This window comes from Lactuca virosa, chromosome 6 (assembly GCF_052849685.1).
Source record: "Lactuca virosa cultivar CGN04683 chromosome 6, Lactuca_virosa_CGN04683_v6, whole genome shotgun sequence".
NCBI lineage: Eukaryota > Viridiplantae > Streptophyta > Magnoliopsida > Asterales > Asteraceae > Lactuca > Lactuca virosa.
In genome coordinates this window covers 277,719,225-277,731,395 of record NC_136431.1, presented here as the reverse complement: position 1 = coordinate 277,731,395, position 12,171 = coordinate 277,719,225, and the positions used below count along the sequence as shown (strand labels likewise).

The 12,171-nt window shown below is 33.4% G+C and overlaps 2 pseudogenes; both read right to left on the bottom strand.

The window, feature by feature from the left end:
• Nucleotides 1–2,188: 2,188 nt before the first annotated feature.
• LOC145122572 (uncharacterized) lies at nt 2,189–4,738 on the bottom strand (annotated as a pseudogene).
• Nucleotides 4,739–7,818: 3,080 nt separating this feature from the next.
• LOC145122571 (uncharacterized) lies at nt 7,819–10,295 on the bottom strand (annotated as a pseudogene).
• Nucleotides 10,296–12,171: the final 1,876 nt, after the last annotated feature.

The window sequence follows — 12,171 nt, the reverse complement described above, 5'->3', positions numbered from 1 at the left end:
TGTTGTTCTGAGCATCATTTCATCGAGATTTTGCGTCGTGTTGATGACACTGTGCGTGAAAATAATAATTTAGAATGAACTATTTAGACTTTCACCCCTATACTTTAAATTTCCTGTCACTTTTACATCAAGACATAAACAGTTAAACACTACTACTATCCCAATAGAAAGCTCAGCATAATCATTGAAATATAAGTTAAACACCTCTTTAATTTGCAAAAACAATACAACTTACTATCATGTAATGTCATTTTCATATCATTCTTACACCATACACCTATAATGCTAGGCTCGCAACGGTTCATCCCTGTCGTTGGCATTCTCGGCATTCTACGCCTCCAACTTATCTCCGTCTCCGGCATTCTTAGCATTCTGTTCTCGACATACATTTTTTTCATTTGGATTTGAACAAAAAGAACACAAGAGGAGCTAAAGAATGAAATTAACCTAGAAGAAATGATTTTTAACCCTAGCTAACCGTACAGGCATTCTCTCATCTTTTCTTTCTTAATTAACGTGTGCGTGTGTGTGTGTATATATATATACACTAGTGGTGTACCCGCGCAAAGCGGCGACTACAAATAGTTTCCGGGAGGTAATTAACTCATTTCGTTGAATAGTTTCCTTCTGGCAAAACAGTGAATAAAAATTTAATAATGAATGTTGTACATCAAATTGTCACGTATAAAAGAACCATTAAGCATAACAAATAAAAAACAATAAACAGATGATCTATCCTCCTAACTACTATGCCATTAAACAAAAGGTTCACGTGCATCAAATCAATCACTCATATAGCTGTTGCATATGATCCTTAAATTTGGCCTTCAATTGTTCCCTCTTTAACTTGAGTGCGGCTGTCAATAATCCAGATTCAAGTGTCCATTGATCTGGCAGCAGCTTTATCTTTGCATGAAGCTCAAACTTGTCTAACTTTTCCTCTTTTCCTACCAAGAAAACACAATTCAGAAGAAAAAGGTGGGAGGATGTGATGAACAAAGACATAAAAACCCTCATTGATATATAAGTTAAAATCAACTTTGGAGAGAGATTGGTGGACCTTGGAGATAGCCTCTTTTTTAGCACAAAGCTCAACATAATCGTTGTAACTAATGCCACCACTTTTGGCCCATTGATCAAGAACCTGGTGTGTAGGGACTACTAATGATACACAATAACTATTGCTTTCTTTCTGTTCGAAACCAAAAGAAAAGAAATGTATGTCGAGAACAGAATGTTGAGAACGCCGGAGACGGAGATGAGTTGGAACGGCAGAATGCCGAGAATGCCGACGACAGGGATGAGCCGTTGCGATCCTAGAATTATAGGTGTCTGGTGTAAGAATGATATGAAAGTGACATTACATGCTAGTAAGTTGTACTGTTTCATTCTTACCACACATACACACTCACAAAAGACATGAATTTTGTTCCAAGTGGAAGTGGAATGTCAACTGTAGTAAGTTTATGTAAAGTTTATTTGATTGTGACGTCTACATATAGATGGTTGTAAACTTCAAATAATTGCGTAGAAGAAAAGGCTACAAATGAGGAGATTGAAGTGGCTAACATTGTGATTTCGCATGCTTTAGAGTTCATCAAGAAGTTGCCTCGAGCAAGTAAAATGTCCAAGTTAATTTCATTATAATCATTTTAGTAAAAGCAGTAATATCATCAATTCATCATTAATGGTGTTTTTGTCAGAGGCTTACAATGGTAGATGAAAATGGGAGTCGATTATTGGTTGGGCAGAAAAAAAAAAGAATAGCAACAAGGGCTTTCTGACAGCTTCTTCCCATCCAATTAGAAACCTCCTGTTTTGGACAAGTAGTTTAATTTTTTTAATTTTTTTTAATTATTGTTTTAATTAAACTATGTGAAAAGTATTGTTTACTCAATCCAGACTAAGGTTGTTAGTTTATAACAATTAAATGATACTCAAGTTTTCTGTAATATTAAATAAATATATTTGAACATAAATATCTAGTCAAACTATTACAGGTGGAATGTTTTTCCTTTTTATCTATTCATCTTCACCAAACATTATATGGTTACTGATTAACAAATACATATACTCCTTATACCATATACAAGAAAACCACTGCCTTGAAGATGTATCAATCATCTATTAAAAAGGTTGCCCTTTTGTAAATTAATTTAACATAGAATTTATAAGACCTAAACTAATCTCACAACCATATCGAATCCCTCAAACAATCTTGAGGTTTTGGTTTAATCTGCATGGGTTTACCAAGCTTAGATTTATCTTCTATTTTTGCAATATGACGAGCCTTGTCAAAAACAGAAACACAGAAACATGAAACCCCTTAGCATCATCCCATGATTGCAAAATTACCCATGAACCGACACAAAGCTCTTGTTATTAAAAAGCTGCAAATGGGCCAGCTGCAAGACCCTCGTCACCTTCAGGTAATTGGATGGTGCCAATACCATCTTTTTCTTTTATATACAAACTGTAATCATAGAAAACCAGGCCATGCCGAACCTGTCAAAAACACGTGTAAATGTATATTTTGTTTGTTATTAAGTTAAAAATTAAAGTCATGTAATGTTTATGTTTACCTTGCATCTTAAGCGGTTTAAGTTGTGAGGAGGATATCCGCTGATCCATCTAAAGGATCCAACACGAAATGATCGCCTTCTTTTATCAACAGAATAATAGTTTCTTGATACAAAAATCGTATTATTTTTTTACATCTTTTTAAACAACATACCTGCATGGAAACATGACATGTATTTTTTTTATAAATAAATAAATCTTTAAAGATTTTTACATAATAATAATAATAATAATAATAATAATAATAATAATAATAATAATAATAATAATAATAATAATGAAAGGTTTACCATGGTCCTCCTGCAAGACCCAAACCTTGGTGTTGACCAATTGTGTAAAACCAGACTTCTGTGGACTCTTAAAAAATCCCCTCTTTCAGCATCTAATAATATACCTTCTTTTTCACCAATATGTTTTCCAACGAATTCACTGAACCAAATCAGTATAATACTTACATAAATTCCACTTAATATATATATATATATATATATATATATATATATATATATATATATATATATATATATATATATATATATATATATATATATATATATATATCATCTCCAAAGTTGGGATTTTTGTTAACAAACATAACATAAACATACCTTCCCAAGAAAGCATATTCCCTGTGAATCCCTTCTTTCTTTGTTAAGAAAATCAAATTTTCGGGCAAGCCTTCGGACTTCATCCAGATAATTTGATTGGTTTAAATAGTAAATTCATGAATTCTGTTTTGTGTTTCATAAAGCAAACTTACTTACTTTTGGAATACATCCAAGAGGAAGCACTAGTCATTTAAGCTGAGCTTGAGAGATATATGAAAGAAAGTAGGTCTCATCCTTCACCTAAAATTCTAACATGTATCCCTCACTGACAGGTATCAGGAAGTTGGTAATGAAAATAAGTAGAGCATATCTTTACCATATCCTTTGACAACTGAAGAAATGAAAGCTCATTGGTTTCATCTGTAAGGGGGTGAATAACTTTTGCATAATGTCCGGAAGCAACAAACTCAAAACCCATGTTACTGAGGGCATCCATGAACGCACCTATAAATATAATATAAAAATAAAATTAATGACAAATGAGAACAATAAAAGATGAAAGCACGCAATATTATTACGCACCAAATTTGATTCTTGTATTGCAAAGAACATCAGGGTTAGGTGTACGCCCACATTTATACTCATCAATAAGGTAAGAAACCTGCAACATTGTAACTTGTAAGCAATAAGTTCCATTGATGATGATGAATGTGAGAAAATGCATCAAGAGGGGTAAGACTAACCACTTTGTCCCAATATTCATCTGTCAGATGTACAACTTCCAGTGCTACATCAACCTGAAAAAACACAAATGTTGATATATTTCCTTCAATACTAATCAAACTTGGAAGAAACAAAGAAAAAAAATCACATAATAAGGGATTTGAGTGATAGAATCGAGAAGTTAATTTGTTAAAACAAAGCGGAAAAGTGTTTTTGAGCCTTCAATTCCAGTTAAGCACTAACGGAAATCTGAAGATAAAATGAGATGGATAATATGAAGGTGAAGAAAGCAACCTGATTGCAAACAGCTTTTGCGTACTTCAAATCCTCTTCCCATGGACATTCAGACCAAAAGTTCTGGAAATCTTCCTACGAACGAATTCAGTACCAGAACTAGCTAAGGAATTATAGGTTTCAAACTTCAAAATGCTCAAAGACAAAGAGAAAGGTAAAAGTAAAATAAGAAACCAATAAGAGAGGAGATTTTTGTTCATTTCACTCATATCATCCAACACAAAAATCGATGTTAAATTCTTGAATTGGAGCAGATGTATCATCCGACAAGAGAAGAGCAAACTTGCAAAAACTTACAATTTGAATTTTTAGATAACCAACAAAATTAAGTTTATGTTCGAAACCAGACATTGTGGGCATAAACCTGAATGATTTTATTTGTATATGCAATGTAATGTCAATCAAAAGAAAAGCGTATGTATTTTGAACCAGATTTTAAGGTAGAAAGCGGTGCAGGAGTGTCCAGATGTGTGGAGGAGGCGAATTGCAACACAGCTATCAACGCCACCACCGAGAAGAACCGTAATTTTGAGAGGGCGCTTGCTATTGGTCATTGAGCAAGACAAGTAACTGCTATCCAAATCAGAAGTCATGTCGTTCGAAATTTAGGGAACTGCTGTAGATGATAGAGAACAACGTGTGTTAATGGATAAGATTGTTCTATTAGCTTGATGGTAGCTTTGTCGAATTATTAACCCCTGGGGTTTGTGAAGCGAGTGTGAGATGATAGCCTTGAGGGGTAAAGAGTACAACTTAGTGGTGGGGTGAAACAGAGCGGCCATTGTTGTTCTGAGCATCATTTCATCGAGCTTTTGCGTCGTGTTGATGACACTGTGCGTGAAAATTATAATTTAGAATGAACTATTTACACTTTCACCCCTATACTTTAAATTTCCTGTCACTTTAACATCAAGACATAAACAGTTAAACACTACTACTATCCCAATAGAAAGCTCAGCATAATCATTGAAATATAAGTTAAACACCTCTTTAATTTGCAAAAACAATACAACTTACTAGCATGTAATGTCATTTTCATATCATTCTTACACCAGACACCTATAATGCTAGGCTCGAACAGCTCATCCCCGTCGTCGGCATTCTTGGCATTCTGTGCCTCAAACTCATCTCCGTCTCCGGCATTCTCAACATTCTGTTCTTGACATACATTTTTTTCTTTTGGTTTCGAACAAAAAGAAAACAAGAGCAGCTAAAGAATGAAATTAACCTAGAAGAAATGATTTTTAACCCTAGCTAACCATACAGGCATAACAAATAAAAAACAATAAACATAACAAATAAAAAACAATAAACAAACGATCTATCCTCCTAACTACTATGCCATGAAAGAAAAGGTTCATGTGCATCAAATCAATCACTCGTATAGTTTTGCATATCATCCTTAAATTTGGCCTTCAATTGTTCCTTCTTTAACTTGAGTGCGGCTGTCACTAATACAGATTCAGGTGTCTTGACCTGGCAGCAGCTTTATCTTTGCAGGAAGCTCAAACTTGTCTAACTTTTCCTCTTTTCCTAACTACAAAACACAATTCATAAGAAAAAGGTGGTAGGATGTGATGAACAAAGACATAAAAACCCTCATTGATATATAAGTTAAAACCAACTTTAGAGAGAGATTGGTAGGCCTGGCAATCGTGTCGTGTTCGGGTTGGCGTGTCACGGGTTGGCGGCTCAAAATATGCCAACCCAAACACGACCCATTTAAATATACAGGTCACGGGTTGTCGGGTTTGGAACATAAACCCATATATGACCCGCCAACCCATTTATTTATATGGGTTCACAGGTTGGCGGGTTCGTGGGTCCAAATTTTAGACATTTAAGTCTTAAACATCCAAATGAAAATTAAAAACATTTATAGAAACATGTTACAGACTTAGCCTTAGAGGTTACGGCTTACGACCTTAGACCATCCACCACGAGTCAAAATGTCAAAATAGTCAAATGGTCTATGAATCAATGGTATATATTATATAATACTTATTAAATATTAATACTTGATATATAAATACATTTAAAAATAAAATAATTTTTTTATTGAGAATATAAACGGGTTGGCAGGTCAACCCGTTTATTTTTTGAGAAACCCATATATGACCCGTTTAATAAACGGGTTGGCGGGTTAGCGGGTTGGCGGGTTGAAAAACTCAACCCAAACCCATTTATTTCGTGTCGTGTGGCGGGTCGTGTCGAGAATTGCCATTCCTAGAGATTGGTGGACCTCGGAGACAGCCTCTTTTTTAGCACAAAGCTCAGCATAATCGTTGTAACTTATGCCACCACTTTTGGCCCATTGATCAAGAACCTGTTGTGCACGGACTACTAATGATACACAATAACCTGTTTGTATAATTAGCTAGGGTTAAAAATATTTTCTTCTAGGTTAATTTCATTCCTTAGCTGCTCTCGCTTTCTTTCTGTTCGAAACCAAAAGAAAAGAAATGTATGTCGAGAACTGAATGCTAAGAATGCCGGAGACAGAGATGAGTTGGAGGCGCAGAATGCCGAGAATGTCGACGACGGGGATTAGCCATTGCGAGCCTAGCATTACAGGTGTCTTATGTAAGAATGATATGAAAGTGACATTACATGCTAGTAAGTTCTACTGTTTCATTCTTACCACACATACACACTCACAAAAGACATGAATTTTGTTCCAAGTGGAAGTGTAATGTCAACTGTAATAAGTTTATGCAAAGATTATTTGATTGTGACGCCTGCATATAGATGGTTGTAAACTTCAAACAATTGCGTAGAAGAAAATGCTACACATGAGGAGATTGAAGTGCCTAGCATTGTGATTACGCATGCTTTACACTTCATCAAGAAGTTGCCTCGAGCAAGTAAAATATCCAAGTTAATTTCATTATAATCATTTTAGTAAAAGAAGTAACATCATCAATTCATTATTAATGGTGTTTTTGTCAGAGCCTTACAATGGTAGATGAAAATGGGAGTCGATTATTGGTTGGGCAGAAAAAAAAAGAATAGCAACAAGGGCTTTCTGACAGCTTCTTCCCTTCCAATTAGAAACCTCCTGCTTCGGACTTATAGTTTAATTTTTTTTAATTTTTTTTAATTATTGTTTTAATCAAACTATGTGAAAAGTATTGTTTACTCAATCCAGACTAAGGTTGTTAGTTTATAACAATTAGATGATACTCAAGTTTTGTGTAATATTAAATAACTATATTTGAAGATAAATATCTAGTCAAACTATTACAGGTGGAATGTTTTTCCTTATTATCTATTCATCTTCACCAAACATTATATGGTTACTGATTAACAAATACATATACTCCTTATACCATATACAAGAAAACACTGCCTTGAAGATGTATCAATCATCTAATAAAAATTTTGCACTTTTCTAAATTAATTTAACATAGAATTTATAAGACATAAACTAATCTCACAACCATATCGAATCCCTCAAACAATCTTGTTACGAATCCCTCAACCATATGGAATGTTTTTCCTTATTATCTATTCATCTTCACCAAACATTATATGGTTACGGATTAACAAATACATATACTCCTTATACCATATACAAGAAAACCACTGCCTTGAAGATGTATCAATCATCTAATAAAAATGTTGCACTTTTCTAAATTAATTTAACATAGAATTTATAAGACCTAAACTAATCTCACAACCATATCAAATCCCTCAAACAATCTTGAGGTTTTGGTTTGATCTGCATAGGTTTACCAAGCATAGATTTATCTTCCATTTTTGCAATATGGCAAGCCTTGTCAGAAACATAGCAAGAAACCCCTTAGCATCATCCCATGATTCCAAAATTACCCGTGACCCCACACAAACCTCTTGTTGATAAAAAGCCGCAAATGGCCAGCTGCGACCCTGATCACCTTCATTGGACGGTGCCAATAACATCTTTTTCTTCTATATGCAAACTACAATCATAGAAAACCGGGCCATGCCGAACCTGTCGAAAACACGTGCAAATGCATATTATGTATGTTATTAAGTGAAAAATTGAAGTCATGTAATGCTTATGTTTACCTTGCATCTTAAGTGGTTTAAGTTGTGAGGAGGATATCCGCTGATCCATCTAAACGATCCAACACGAAATGATCGCCTTCTTTTATCAACAGAATAATAGTTTCTTGATACAAAAACCATATTTTTTTTACATCTTTCTCAACAACATACCTGCATGGAAACATGACATGTGTTTTTTTTATAAATAAATAAATCTTTAAATATTTTTACATAATAATAATAATAATAATAATAATAATAATAATAATAATAATAATAATAATAATAATAAAAGGTTTACCATGGTCCTCCTGTAAGACCCAAACCTTGGCGTTGACCAATTGTGTAAAACCAGAAGCCCTGTGGACTCCTAAAAAATCACATGTTTCAGCATCTAATAATATACCTTCTTTTTCACCAATATGTCTTCCAACAAATTCACTGAACCTAATCTGTATAATACTTACATAAATGTCCACTTTATATATATATATATATATATATATATATATATATATATATATATATATATATATATATATATATATATATATATCCAAAGTTGGGATTTTTGTTAACAATCATAACATAAACATACCCTCCCAAGAAATCATATTCCCTATGAATCCCTTCTTTCTTGGTTAGGCAACTCAAATTTCCGGGCAACCTTCAGAATTCTTCTTGATAATTTGATTGTTTAAATAGTAAATTCATGAATTCTGTTTTGTGCTTCATAAAGCAAACTTACTTACTTTTGGAATACATCTAAGAGGAATCACTAGTCTTTTAAGCTGAGCTTGTGAGAGATATGAAAGAAAGTAGGTCTGATCCTTCACCAGAAATTCGATCCTTCACCAGAAATTCTAACATGTATCCCTCACTGATTGGTATCAGGAAGTTGGTAATGTAAATAAGTAGAGCATATCTTTACCATATCCTTGGACTGCTGAAGAAATGAAAGCTCATTGGTTTCATCTGTAAGGGGGTGAATAACTTTTGCATAATGTCCAAAAGAAACAAACTCAAAATCCATGTTACTGATGGCATCCATGAACGCACCTACAGATATAAAATAAAAATGAAATTAATGACAAATGAGAACAATAAAAGATGAAAGCAAGCAATATGATTACGCACCAAATTTGAATCTTGTATTGCAAAGAACATCAGGGTTAGGTGTACACCCACATTTATACTCATCAATAAGGTAAGATACCTGCAACATTGTAACTTGTAAGCACTAAGTTCCATTGATGATGATGAATGTGAGAAAATGCATCACGAGGGGTGTGACTAACCACTTTATCCTAATATTCATCTGTCTGGTGTACAACTTCTAGTGCTACATCAACCTGAAAAAAAAATGTTGATATATTTCCTTCAATACTAATCAAACTTGGAAGAAACAAAGAAATAAATCACATAATCAGGGATTTGAGTGATAGAATCGAGAAGTTAATCTGTTAAAACAAAGCAGGGAAATGTTTTTGAGCCTTCAAATCCAGTTAAGCACTAACGGAAATCTGAAGATAAAATGAGATGGATAATATGAAGGTAAAGAAAGTAACCTGATTGCAAACAGTTTTTGCGTACTTCAAATCCTCTTCCCATGGACATTCAGACCAAAAGTTTTGGAAATCTTCCTACGAACGAATTTAGTACCAGAACTAGCTAAGGAATTATAGGTTTCAAACTTCAAAATGCTCAAAGACAAAGAGAAAGGTAAAAGTAAAATAAGAAACCAATAAGAGAGGAGATTTTTATTCATTTCAATCATATCATCCAGCACAAAAATCGATGTTAAACTCTTGAATTGGAGCAGATGTATCATCCGACAAGAGATGAGAAATTTGCAAAACCTTACAATTTGAATTTTTAGATAACCAACAAAATTAAGTTTATATTGGAAACCAGACATTGTGGGCATAAACCTGAATGATTTGATTCGTATATGCATTGTAATGTCAATAAAAAGAAAAGCATATGCACTTTGAACCAGATTTTAAGGTAGAAAGCGGTGCAGGAGTGTCCGACTGCGTGGAGGAGGCGAAGTGCGATATTGCTATCAATGCCACCACCGAGAAGAACCGTAATTTTAAAAGGGTGCTTGCTATTGGTCATTGAGCAAGATAAGTAACTGCTGTCCAAATCAGAAGTCGTTTCGTTAGAAATTTGGGGAACTGCTGTAGATGATAGAGAACGAGGTGTGTTGATGGATAAGATTGTTCTATCAGCTCGAGGGTAGCTTTGTCGATTTATTAACCGCTGGGGTTTGTGAAGTGAGTGTGAGAGGAAAGCCTTGAGGGGTAAATAGTACAACTTGGTGGTGGGGTGAAACAGAGCGGCTGTTATTGTTCTGAGCATCATTTCATCGAGCTTTTGTGCCGTGTTGATGACACTGTGCGTGAAAATAATAATTTAGAAAGAACTATTTACACTTTAACCCTTATACTTTAAATTTCCTGTCACTTTTATATCAAGACATAAAAAGTTAAACACTACTACTACCCCAATACAAAGCTAAGCATAATTATTGAAATATAAGTTAAACACATCTTTAATTTTCAAAAACAGTACAACTTACTAGCATTGTCATTTTCATATTATTCTTACACCAGACACCTATAATGCTAGGCTCGCAACGGCTTATCCCCGTCATCGGCATTTTGCGCCTCCAACTCATCTCTGTCTTCGGCATTCTCAGGATTGTGTTCTCGACATACATTTTTTTTCTTTTGGTTTCGAACAGAAAGAAAAAAAGAGTAGCTAATGAATGTAATTAACCTAGAATAAAAAGATTTTTAACCCTAGCTAACCGTACAAACATTCTCTAATCTTTTCTATCTTAATTAACGTGTGTGTGTATGTGTGTGTGTGTGTGTGTGTGTATATATATATATATATATATATACATATATATATACACACTAGTAGTGTACCTGCGCAAAGCGGCGGCGAAAAAACGTTTTCGGGCGGTAATTAACTCATTTCGTTGAATAGTTTCCTTGTGGCAAAACAGTGAATAAAAAATTGATAATGAATCTTGTACATCAAATTGTCACGAATGAAATAACCATTAACCATAACAAATAAAAAAAATAGTAGTAAACAGACGATCTATCCTCCTAATTACTATGCCATGAAACAAAAGGTTCACATGTATCAAATCAATCACTCGTATAGCTTTTCGTAATCATCCTTAAATTTGGCATTCACTCGTGCTTAACCATTATTAATTTTTGGTTTGCATATTACATGTTTCAACAAAATTCTTATGTTTCTGACTAGAAATTTTCATGCTTAAACAAGTTGTAATGTTTTTTTTGTACAACAACGAAGCAAAGTTTAAGAAGGTTATAAATTCTTATGAAACTATAAATTCTGAAAGAAATAACATCAAGTAAAGAAAAAGAAGCTTGGTGAAGAATGGAAACTCGGTTTGAAGACAGGTGAAGAATGGAAAGTAAGGCAACAATATTCGTTCAAAATAGATTAACATTTTTCTATCAGAATGATTAGTAACTATATTCTATCATAATGTATTAGTATTTTACTTAGATTTCAATGTTTTGATTTGATTTTTAATCATTCTCAGTTTTATTCTTAAAGAATAAATGTAATTGTTAACCATTATTACTTATATTCTTTTAGAATGAATGTCATTTATGTATGTTCATAATTGTTTTGTTAAGAATGAATATAATTACTGATTTAAAGATATTCAAATTCTTTTCATATGAAATTTGTATTCATGAAAAATTACTAATCTTGATAATACATGTTTATAATATTTTGTCAGAATTTAATATTTTTTTTTCAAGATAATCATAAACATATTCCTTTAGAATGTACGAATTAATATATTTATTGTCGAAAAAAATCAGATTTTTAAAGTTTAGAGAATTAATTATTCCTTAAAATCTTGTACATCAAATTGTCACGTATGAAAGAACCAAGGTTCTAAAAGGCGTGAGGCGTGGCGTGGCAGCAAGGCCAA